This window comes from Arvicanthis niloticus, chromosome 14, assembly GCF_011762505.2.
Source record: "Arvicanthis niloticus isolate mArvNil1 chromosome 14, mArvNil1.pat.X, whole genome shotgun sequence".
NCBI classification, from domain to species: Eukaryota; Metazoa; Chordata; class Mammalia; order Rodentia; family Muridae; genus Arvicanthis; species Arvicanthis niloticus.
In genome coordinates this window covers 11103460-11115606 of record NC_047671.1, presented here as the reverse complement: position 1 = coordinate 11115606, position 12147 = coordinate 11103460, and the positions used below count along the sequence as shown (strand labels likewise).

General features: G+C 38.7%; 1 pseudogene; it reads right to left on the bottom strand.

The window, feature by feature from the left end:
- Positions 1–11174: 11174 nt before the first annotated feature.
- On the bottom strand, positions 11175–11633 carry LOC117719575 (large ribosomal subunit protein eL29 pseudogene; annotated as a pseudogene).
- Positions 11634–12147: the final 514 nt, after the last annotated feature.

Sequence of the window (12147 nt, the reverse complement as noted above, 5' to 3'; positions counted from 1 at the left end):
CCTCAAAGATTTCTGCTGTTCTTCAGAGCAGATCCACTGACTTACTCCTGGAAACTATTGACCTATTCTCTTTCATGAAAGTCCATAAATAAAATCACGTATTGTGTTTTAGATTGGCTTTTTCAGTTCATATTATTTTTTGAGGTCCACCTGTGTGTGATGTGTATTGTATGTGTTGTGTGTGTATGTGTTGTGTGATGTGTGTATGCAGTTTGTTCCTTTTTCTGTTTCTCTTTTTTACTTTTAGACTTCTTATTGTGTGAGTATGCATGCCCCAGCACTTGTGTGGAGGTCAGAGGACAACTCTGTAGAGTTGCTCTCTCCTTCCATTTCTACATGGTTACAAGAAACAATCTCAAGTTGCCAGGCATACATGGTGAATGTCTGTAGTCACTGGAAACCTCACTGTCTCTGTTCCTTTTCCTTACTGTGTGGTATGGATATCCACAGCTTAGTTACCTGTGCACCATTAGGGGACATGTAGTTTCCAATCTGTATATATTAGAAGTTAATCAGCTATGAACATTAATATGCATGTTTCTGATTTAAGAAGATTCCATATCTTTGAAATACATATTCAGGGGTGCAGTTTCTAGATTGTTAAGTATTGTTTTTCAGTTTTGAAAGAAACTATAAAACTATTTCGAAGCATCTCGAAGCATCGATGTTAATTGATATTCCTACAGTAGTGTATGAGTGCTGTAGTTTCTCTGTGCCCTTTTCACTATTTTTCTTCACCACCTTCTCTTATTTTAGCCATTAGGATGGGTGTGTAGGGACACCTGAGGCTTAAGTATATATTTACCTATGGCTGAAGCAAGTAAAAAGATCTATGTGTACTCATCAATGACATCTGCATATGGCATATGATTCTGTTCATTTTCTATTTTGATTATTTTCTTATTGAGCTTTAAGATATACAAGGTTTTTGTATGTGGTAAGCATTGACTCAACTTCAAGCCTCTATTTGGATAACAAATTTAAACATATTTCTACAACAGGCAGGTGAGGTAGCTCAGAGAATAAAATCTGCTGCAGAATGAGACTGTCAACCTTAGAACTCAGAGTAGAGAGAGAGAGAACTGATTCAGCATATGTGCACACACACACACTTACAGACACATAATGACACTCATGCATTCACATATTCATGCATACACACATTCACAAACACTCATACCAACACACAGACACCCTCACTCATATAATCACACTCATACATGTACACGTGCACATTAACACACACACTAATAGACACACACAATAACATACACACTCTCACACACACTCATGTGCACACATGTATACAAAATAATAAATACAATAAAAATTTGCATATTAAATTGTTAATATTATTTCATCTTGATCTGATTATTTCTTTAAAAGTGATACCTAATATTCAGTGTTTCTTTTTGTATTTACTAAGTAATCATCTAATGAACAACCTTCCCCAATTCTATATATTTGTAGATTGGAAATTCTGAACTATAACTGAGCACCTAGTTAGTGTTCCCCTGTGGCTGTTGCTAATTTTACATCTCCAGCCTCACAATCTACTATCCTGTTCATTACATTCTAAGTCCCATCACCTTTAACTTCCCTCCTTTAAAACCCTGATCACATACCTGACTCTCTATAGAATGTTCATTTTTCATGTTCTTCATTCAGAGTACCCCAAGTCTAACTTCAGGATCCAGTTACCATTACCTTTATGAAGCCTTCTCTCATCTGTCCAGCCACTTAGTAATTTTTTTTTCTTCTAGAATAATAAATAAGGCAAGAAGTTATATACTAATGTCTTAATAAAATTGTATCTCTATCTGATTATTCCTTAAACTCCTAGGATAATGTTATGTGAACTCCAGTTATAGTATTTATTGCCTTAGCAGTTCTCTTGGTTTGTTAATTTATTTATTTATTTATTTATTTATTTATTTGCTTTACATTTCAATATCATCTCCCCGCCCCATCCCAACTGGATCACATGTAGCCCAAGGTAGCCTAGAATTCATTCTGTAGCTAAGGATGACCTTGAACTCCTGCCTCTATCTCCTAAGTTCTGGGATTATAGGTGTGTTGCACTACACCGGTTTAAATATTCAATGCTGCACTCTTAGTCTTTCTTCCCTTAGAATCATGGGCTATGGCACACTGGATGTGTGAGTCTGACAACTTTGCCAAGTGCAATTGAGTACTTCTATTCCCACAGCTTTTCAGTGGCATGCTGTCAAACTACCAACTGTGTTTGTTCAAAAATTTGGTGTAGGTGAATATGCTGTCTAGTTTTGTGTCAACTTGGCATATGCTAGAGTCATTTGGAAGAAGATATCTCTATTGAGAAAATACGCCCACCAGATTGGCCTATTGGGAAGCCTGTGCAGCATTTATCTGATTAATGATTGATGTGAGAGGTCCCAACTCACTGTGGACAGTGCCACCCCTGTGCTGAGGATTCTGAGTATTATAAGAAACCAGGCTGAGCAAGAGCAGTCTAGTCAGCAAATTCCCTCCATGGGCTTTGCTTCAGTTCCCAACTCCAGGTTCTTGCTTTGAATTGCTGCCCAGAATTGCTTCGGTAATGATGTGTGTGTGTGACCTCAAAACTTAAGATTAAATAAATCCTTTTCTTCTCAAGTTGCTTTTGGTCATGTTGTTTTATCATATCAAAAGGGCTGTAACTGGAACAGACATAGGTTCCAGGCTATGGGGTATTGCTATGACAGGGCTGACCATGTAATTTTTGGAAGAATGTAAAACAACTTCGGTACTCTAGGCTAGAAAAGCTATTGAGTGTTCAAAGTTTGTGAGCTGATTGGGGAACTTGGAGGACCGTGTTGAGAGTGTTGTAGATGATGAAGGCTTGGCTTGTGAAGTTGCAGAGGGAAGCTAAAACTCTATTGTGGTATTTTAAATTAAAAATTTGTAGTGACTCTATCGGCTGGATCTGAAGTATCAGCTGCGATTAACAAGAGACCAGCCTCATTGAGGCATACTCCTCTGGGAAGTATTTGCTCAGGGTTAACACATGAAAGCTGTGGTCCAGAGGTAGCCATGGCTCTACTGTGCCTCATACTGAATAAGAGTCTCCCAGATATGCTTGTTTTTGAAGGCATGAAGGAATCATAGAGATCAGCTGAGGCTTGACACTGTGAGGGGCTAACCTCAGCTGCTATAGAAACCCCAGAATCAAAGAGGTCATGGAGAGAAGTTGAGACTTGGCCCTGCATGGCAGGGTCACTGTCCCTAATAAAGCCCAGAATAGACTATCAGTGAAGGTGCAGTCCAGTTACAGGAAAACCTAAGCAAGAGAGTGGATTTTATTATCATTGTGTGACCAAATTGCACATTATTTAAATGGAGGGAATCTGTAAATGACAAGTATGTGTTGTTTCCATGAAAATTGAGTTAATTGGTTTGGACAATTTTTTTTTATAAAAACATTACACCCAACATGATTAATGAGATTAAAGCTGTAATTAAAAGTTACTTCACAAAGAAATAGGACACATATGTGCATGCATAGGCACATGTGCACACATACACACACACACTGACACACACAGGGTCATGGGGATAAGAAAACAAAAATCTAGAGATTAATTTTCCTGATTAAATATACATGTGGAGATTGTCACTGAGATTCTTGCACCGAGATCACAGTAAGACCATATAATGTGATCATGCTGGTTTTATCCCAGAGGTGCAAGATTGGCCGAATACTTCAAGTGAATAAATGCAATACACCAAATTAATAGGCTTAAGGACATAAATTACACAATCATCTCAATAGATTCACAAAATTCAATACATCTTCATGATAAATATTTTTGAAGAAACTAGATTTAGACAGGGCATTGTGTAATAGAAACTATATGATCAACCTATAGTGAATATTATACTATTAAGAAACAACTTGAGAGCTCACTTTAAAATCAGAAGTGAACATATGTTACAAAGAAGAAGTTTGGATTGGCTTGCAAGACTGGATAGTTCGACAGTACCTACAAGCATGCTAGAGACACTGAGAACCCAGCTGATGTTTTTAGCCCATGGGGCTAGATGCCTTAAAATACTAGAACCAGACTGGCACTGAAGGCCTGAAGGATTCCTGGAGAGACACTGGTCTTCAGTCCACAGAAGACAGGCAATGAATCTGGATTCTACTGTCAAACAAAGGAAGCAAGCAAGCAGGTAGATGTACTCAACCAGCAAAAAGTCAAGTCAAGCAAATGCACATAGACCTACTTTTCCCCAGATCTCTTTATATCTGGTCAACAGTGGAAAGATGCTGCCCACTCTAGTAAAGCAGTTTCTTCTTCAATTTAATCTTTCTATAATATACCCTTAAATATTAATGTAGGGGTAAATCTCTTAGTTGATTATAGATCTAATCTAGGTGACAACCAGGGTTAACCATCAGAAAACCATTGATTCTGCTCTCCTTTTTTCCTCCCCCTCTTTCCTTCCTCCCAGGTCCTTCTCTCCTTCTACCTCCTGTAATTATTTGGTTCTCCTTTCTGTGAACATCCACACTTTTGTCTTCCTTCTTCTTAAGCTTCATATGGCTTCATATGGGTTGCATCATGGGTATTCTGAGCTTTGGGGCTAATAGCCACTTATCAGTGAATACATATCATGTGTGTTCTTTTGTGTCTGGTTATTTCACTCAGGATGATATTTTCTAGTTCCATCCATTTGCCAGTGAACTTCATGAAGTCATTGTTTTTAATATCTGAGTAGTACTCCATTGTGTAAATGTACCACATTTTCTGTATCCATTCTTATGTTGAGGGATATCTGGGTTGTTTCTAGCATCTGGCTACTATAAGTAAGGCTGCTATAAACATAGTAGAGCATGTGTCCTTGTTATATGTTGGAGCATCTTTTGAGTATATACCTAGTAGTGGTATAGCTGGGTCTTCAGGTAGAACTGTTTTCAGTTTTCTGATAAACTGCCAAATTATTTCCCAAAGTGGTTTTACCAGCTTTTAATCTCAGCATCAATGGAGGACTGTTCTTCTTTCTCCACATCCTCACTAGCATCTGCTGTCACCTGAGTTTTTGATCTTAGCTATTCTGATTGGTGTGAGGTAGAATCTCAGGGTCCTAGGGTCAAGTATGGGAAGAGACAGGAAAGAAGTATAGACGGTCACAAAATTGAGTAGAAATATGTAGCAGTGAGGAATATGGAACTGGGGGTAGCCACTAGAAAGTCCCAGACACCAGGGAAGCAAGAGGCTCCCAGGACCCAACAGGGATTAATTTAGCCTAAATACCCAACAAAGGGGAGATAGAACCTGTAGAGACCTTCTGTAGAAAGGCACAGCCCCCAGTTGAGGGATGGTACCACCCACCCATCTCAGAGTTTTTAACCCAGAATTGTTCCCATCTAAAGGAAAGGCAGGGACAAAAAAATGGAGCAGAGACTGAAGGAAAGGCCATCCAGTGGGTGTGGAAATAGGACACAGGACATAATTAGAGTGGAGAAAGAGGAAGGGGTTCTAAAGAAGGGAAGCAGAGAGAGTAATAGTGGAACACAGAAGTGGAAAGGGGTCAAAAGGTAAAGGAAAGGCAGGGCAGGAAGATGGGGGGGGGGAAGAAGCTGACGAAGAGGATCAATCAAAATAAAGTATGAAAATGTCATAATAGAGCCCATTACTTTGTATCCCAATCCAGAAAACAACTAAAGCAAGTCACATTAGGTATGGGTAGAAATTACAGAACAGTAAGTATGTAAGATCCTGAAATCGCAGCAGTGTTCGAAATGCATTGCTCGATGCAAGCATGCTAACATTTCACTCTTTTTTCCAACCAAGTTAAATGTGAGCAACTTGCAAGATACATTTAGTTGTGTTTTATAAGATTCTGTGAGACTCTCAGTCACTAGACCTCCACATAAATGTCTGCGACTTTAAAATTAATCAGTGACCCTTTATGCTAAATACCTACGATGTCAACAAGTGTTCAATTCTGTTTAACTTTCTTAGAAAGAAAAATACTGGTTTGAGTGCTATTAGTTGACAAGGTTTCTATTCTGCTTGTATTGATGCTTATCATTCAAAAAACCTGCCTGACTGGAGGGAAAGCTTTCTAATGTCAAGAGCCTGGCATTTTGCCTGATGCATCATGAGTACTCAGTAAATTACTGTAGAATGAGTGAAAAGAAATCTGTAAAGCAAACTTATAAAAATCAAAATTGTTCCTCATTATCTTCATGCAATTATTTAATCCAGTTCATTAAAAGAATTATTACCCTCAAATAATAACTGTTAACTCTGAAGAAGTCATTCTCTCTTCCTTGTACAACTCTAGATGCTCAACAAAATTTAAACCTCATTATGTTAACAAGATTATCTAATCTTGCTGTGTGTATGCACAAAATATAGTCCATTAAATTTAATTATCCCAATGTAAAGAAAACAATCAACTTTTCAGTTCAGAGATGTTCTGTTAACTATTATTTTTATTTTTCTGTATGCCATCTATAAGATGGTCATCCTGGGACAAAATAACCTAGGCAGCTAATATGAAGCATTTAAAAGACAGGTATAAATATAACCCTACAAATTTTACTCACCATACAGTACATATCCATTAAACGGTTTTTAGTCAGATAATTTCTCAGTACAGCATCCATAGCAACCATGTGAAATCCAACTTGCTTGGTGAAGTCTTTCTAATCTACTTTTTGACAAGGGACCAAAGGAGCATCCAGCTATCCAGGGACTTCTTAGCTTGACCCTTGGTCCAACCACCATGACAGAGATCCAGAGGGCTCTTCTAAGCTTTGGTTCTGTTGTTGCCCGATTTGACTGGCTAGTGAATTTTAGGGTTATTAAGCACTGACAAAAATAAATTAAAAGGTCGGTTCATGCCTGTATTGTTGATTATCCCTGGCTTGGCTTCTGTCCTTGTTGCTCACTTTGGAGAAATTGTGACACAATCCATCTCGGCGTGTCAACCATCTTGTCTTTCAACTGGAAAGCTGGAAGTGACAGCTCAGTATATTAAGAGGTCTCTGCTTGAATAAATTGATGTCAAGTTTTATTACGTATAATCTAAGCTAGGCGGCACGACACAAGCACTCAGAGACTATGTATTCAGCAACCAGGTGGCATATTGCAGAGCTGCAAGATCTTAAAATACAGATCTGGAGTCTGGAGATTCACAAAAGAAAACACAAAATGACCATACCCAATATATATATATTGTAAGATCCTTATGGTGTTGAAAGGAACCAGGCTCTTGTCCTTATGGGCTGCAGCATGAGCAAGGTTGTTTGAAAAAAAAAACCAGTTTCCAGAAACACCAAGATTTTTGGAAGATTTAAAGAAATACAGTTGGAGTAAAATAAACAGTTTGCACGAAGACGAAGACGTGTATACTCATACCTATATTTAAAAAAGATATAGATGGAAATGGCATCTATTTTAAGTAAAAATACTAATCTTTATTTGGTTAAAAAATATAAATCTGTATCACTAGCATTTTTAAACATGTGTGTTGATAATTGTGCTAGATGCTAGACATGGTTTTCATTCTCTGTGTTGCAATCCTATGGAAACATTTATGATCACCATGTTTTAAGCAAAATTAAATAGAATATAAAGTATCAGAATATCTCACACAGAGAAAAGGGGGGTGCTAGAGGGGTGAGGCAGGAGTGGCTGAGTGGGTGAAGGGGTTTTGAGTTCTCGAGTCGGCCTGTGAAAATATATTACTGTATGCTAGAGCAAGATAAATTTAAAGTATTTCTCTATAAAATTTTCCCCAAATTTTGGTAACAACAGAAATCATCTAGGAACTTTAAAAGATAAACAGATCACCAAGGCTTTCTTTCCAAAGAGGAGAGGTTCAGAGACTTGTGGAGAATGTTTCACTAAAAAGCTACCATTCAAGTGTCATTTACTCTAAGTGGAATAACTCTGCCTGATTAGGAGGGATTGAAAACTTATAGTCTCATAGCCATTCCTTGCTATTTACTTTGAGAGAAAAGATTTGAGAGGATGATTTTCAGCTGACATTCATTCTAAAGCCAAGGAAAAAAAAGCCAGGGTCAGAACTAAGTCTTTTAGTTAGGAGAGATGACAGAGGTTCTGCTTAGTCAACAAAATGATGGACTGGGTATTAGGTCTATCTTGCACCTTACTGACATAAATTGGTATAGTTATGCTCTAACAGTATTTTGAGAGAAAAGTTTTATTTTAACAGGAATGGTGATATGTAGGAGGAGCTAAGGTGGGAGGAGTATGGAGAGGAAGAGGAGGAGTAAGAAGAGGAGGAGGAGAAGGAGGAGAAGAGAAGGAGGAGAGGAGGAGCTAGGTGATGAGAGAGAAAGAAAGAGAGAGGGGGACAGACATGGAGGCGGATGTTCACATGTCTCTGCCAGTCAAGGATGGTTAACATATCTAGGTTGGGTATTAGGTTACACTTCTGATTGATATTGAGCATTACCAAATTTATAAAGCCTTTGGTTAACATTAAAATATTATACAAAAGCAAAGAGGAGAAGGGGGCATGGGATGGGGGTTTTCTATGGAGGGGAAATGGGGAAAGAGGATGGCATCTGAAATGTAAATAAAATATGCAATAAAAAATGGGGAAAAAAAGGAGTTGCAGCTATGAAGTACAGAAACTCCCAACCATGCACAAGAAAGGTCAAGAAATTTTGAGTTAGCAAAGATGAGAGGGTACAGCAAAAAGGTCTAAACATCATAACCCATAGCCGAATCCTGATCATGGGAAAACAAACAAACAAATAAACAAACAAACACTGGGGGTAAGTCACTGAACATTGTTAGTAGGAGGCCCTTAGATCCCTATGACATAGAAACTGGAGGGAAACAGACGGTTTTAGTTAGGGTTTTTATTGCTCTTTCTATTCTATTCTATTCTATTCTATTCTATTCTATTCTATTCTATTCTATTCTATTCTATTCTACTCTATTCATCATGACCAAGGCAAACTCTGATAAAGGAAAAGATTTAATCAGGGCTGGCTTACAGGTTCAGAAGTTTTTATCCATGACTATCATGGCAGGAAACATGGTGGCACACAGGCAGTCAGTCATGGTGTTTGAGAAGGAGCTGAGAGGTCTACATCTGGATCAACAGGCAGCAGGAGGCCAGAGTGAGACACTGGGTGTGGTGCAAGCATTTGAAACCCCAAAGCCTGCAGTGACACACTTCCTGCAACAATTCCACACCCACTCCAACAATGCCACACCTCCTCATGCCACTTGCCAAGCATTCAAATGTATGGGTTTATTGGGTGGGGGAGCAGTTTTATTCAAACCACCACAGTGTCCTAAGTACAAATAAGTGGGGAAAATGGGATTTTGGAATAGAGTCCACCTGGGCAGACTGGGAAGGAAAGGTGTCTTGCCTGAGACCTGAAGAGTGATTAAGCCAAACACTTCTACAGGAAAATGTATCTTATCTGTATTGAGTACTAATTGTTAAACAAACAGTAGATGTTAAATGAAAAGGAAAAGTATTGTGAATCAAACAGGTGGGTCTCAATAGCAATTTAAAATATGTGATGAACCATATCTTCTTATATTTCCAAAATAGAAGACAATTATGAGCACAAAAATAAACAAAACCTCTACTGGCTGATTAGGATTTTACTCTTTTCCTTGACCTATACTGCAACATTGTTATATAGAAATGTAAAGGAAGAAGCTAAAGGCCCATAAATTTTATATATATATATATATATATATATATATATATATATATATATATATATATGTATATATAAATATATATGTATATATACATATATATATATATACAGGTAAGATATATATATATATATATCTTACCTGTATTGAGTCCATATGGATGCTCAGATTTAACCAGTATATTTGCAAAGGAAACCGGGTTTTAAGGTTAGAAGAGAAAGCATACACATGTATTTTCAGTCCTAGTTGGAACAGCCTGCATTGCAACATTGGTCTTGACCCACTGCAAGATGCTGGGTTAACCTGAGAACTAACTCCCCAGAGTCCCTATGGGTAGGTCCCACCTGGGGAAGTGGTGAACAGGAATCTCATGAAAAGTGCCCTAGGAACTACCACCCAGCCATATCTGAGAACCACTGGAGTAAGAGTCCTAAACTCTACACTGCCAAGAGCAGAGTTCACCATCTCTCTTGCTCCTTGACAGAAGAAATCAGACTTACATTTATATTTTTTGCCACTTTGCTCCAGGCTGTAGTTGCAATAGAACCCTGGACAGCAATGATTCTTCTCCTTAACTGTGTAGGCAAAACCAAAGATGGGCTTTTAAGCGAAAGCTCCTGACAGCTGCTCCTGCTCAATGCCAACTATAGCAATCTAGATGTCCTTCCCTTCCATTGTCAACTGAGATGTTGTCAGTGGCTCTCGGTTGCCAAAGGCAAACCCTGAGCCTTCACCCAGGTGTACCCAGGCCTTCGTGATTAGGCTACAAACACTTGCTTCAGTTTGAGTCTCAGAAATCTATCTGTAGAGATCCTTGCTATCCCATAAACACTTCTTTTATCTACGTAGCTACCTGTAGTTTGCTTTTGCCCACATTTGCCACACAAAAGTTCTATATTTCACAATCACCTTATGTAGTTCCAGGCTATGTTCAGTACCTACTTGACTCTCAATAGTCCAACATCTTATCATTTCTATGGCTTTTCTTTCCATATTTACCCACATTCAGAATCAGAACTGAATTGTTATTAAAATATTTGTTATATAAAATATTGATCACTATCGTGATTGGGTGGGCTGGCTCCCTGAGACCAAATGCTATAACTAGCTTAACATGTGATCACTCTAAGCCCCTATTTTGTTTGAACTCCAATACATTTTTGCCTAAAATGAGAGTATAACAATGATCATGAAAATTAGAGAAAATAAAATATCAGAAAATTCCTTGGTACTCTCAAATATTCCATAGTGTAGATAATTTTCTTGTTCATTGAGTTATTAAAAAACATTTATATTTGTAATTACACAAAAAATTACACATTGTAAATACACATAATCATTGGGTCTTTATATATTTACTAAGTTATTTTTTTTTTCTTGCCTCGAGTTTATTTGTGAAAACGGCATAGGACACTGATCATCTGCAAATAGTGTGTGGGTAGGTGTGTCACAGCAGTGCATCTGTCTTCATGTTGGCAGGAGCCTTTTCTATGGGGCCTTCACAGGGGCATGGGCACCTTTGGGAGCCTGGGCTGGAGCTGAAGCCTGGGCCTTAGCTGGAGCTTTGGCCTCTGCCCTGGTTTGAACCTTGGGTTTGGTTGGCAGAGCCTACGACCCTTGGCCATGTAGCTTCGAATCTGCTTCTCGAGCTTGGGGTGATCGATGAGAGCCAGTGGCTGAGTTTGTGGCTGGGGCCCTTTGGCATCTTGGGCTTGATGGCCTGAGGCTTCACAAGGGCCTTGATGGCCTCTGAGAATGTACTCACTGCCTTTGCATTGTTGGCCTGCATCGTCTTCAGATCTTTCTTGTTGTGCTTCTTGGCAAAGTGCATGTTCCTCAGGAACTGAGGATCAAAGATTCGTATCTTTGTGACCTGGGTTTCTTGATGCCATTTCTGTGCCATTTGAGGGGCTGGTTACGTGAGGTGTGGTTCTTGGACTTGGCCATGTAGGCACGGTAACCCATAGCTTTTTACTAAGATTTTTAATATTGGAGATTAAACTCAGGGCATTGCCCGTGCTTCTCAAATACTCTTCTACTAACTGTATTAAATTTTAAAAATCAACTAGGCATAAAAATCCAGATCATGTATTTTAACAGCATTAACTGAACAGCGAATGTTGGGGCAGTAACCAACCACTGTCTGATTAGATATAAAGCCCACTCCATGAGACAGGACTCACGACTGATATTGCGCAGGTGCACAAGAACCCAAGACTAGATAGGCCACAGACCGTTCTGCTAAAGAAACATAGCAAGAAAATGACTCCTAATGGCAGTCTGACATTTCCATAGATCACTCAGCCAGTGTAAGAGAAACTTCAATTTGGAGAGAATGGGAACATATACAGAGAGCCATAACTGGACAATGTGTATACAGGAAGAGAGATGGGGACACTAAGTCCTAAATGGGATGTCTTCATCAAACCCCTTTTTGCTTATCTATAGCTTCTGGATTTAT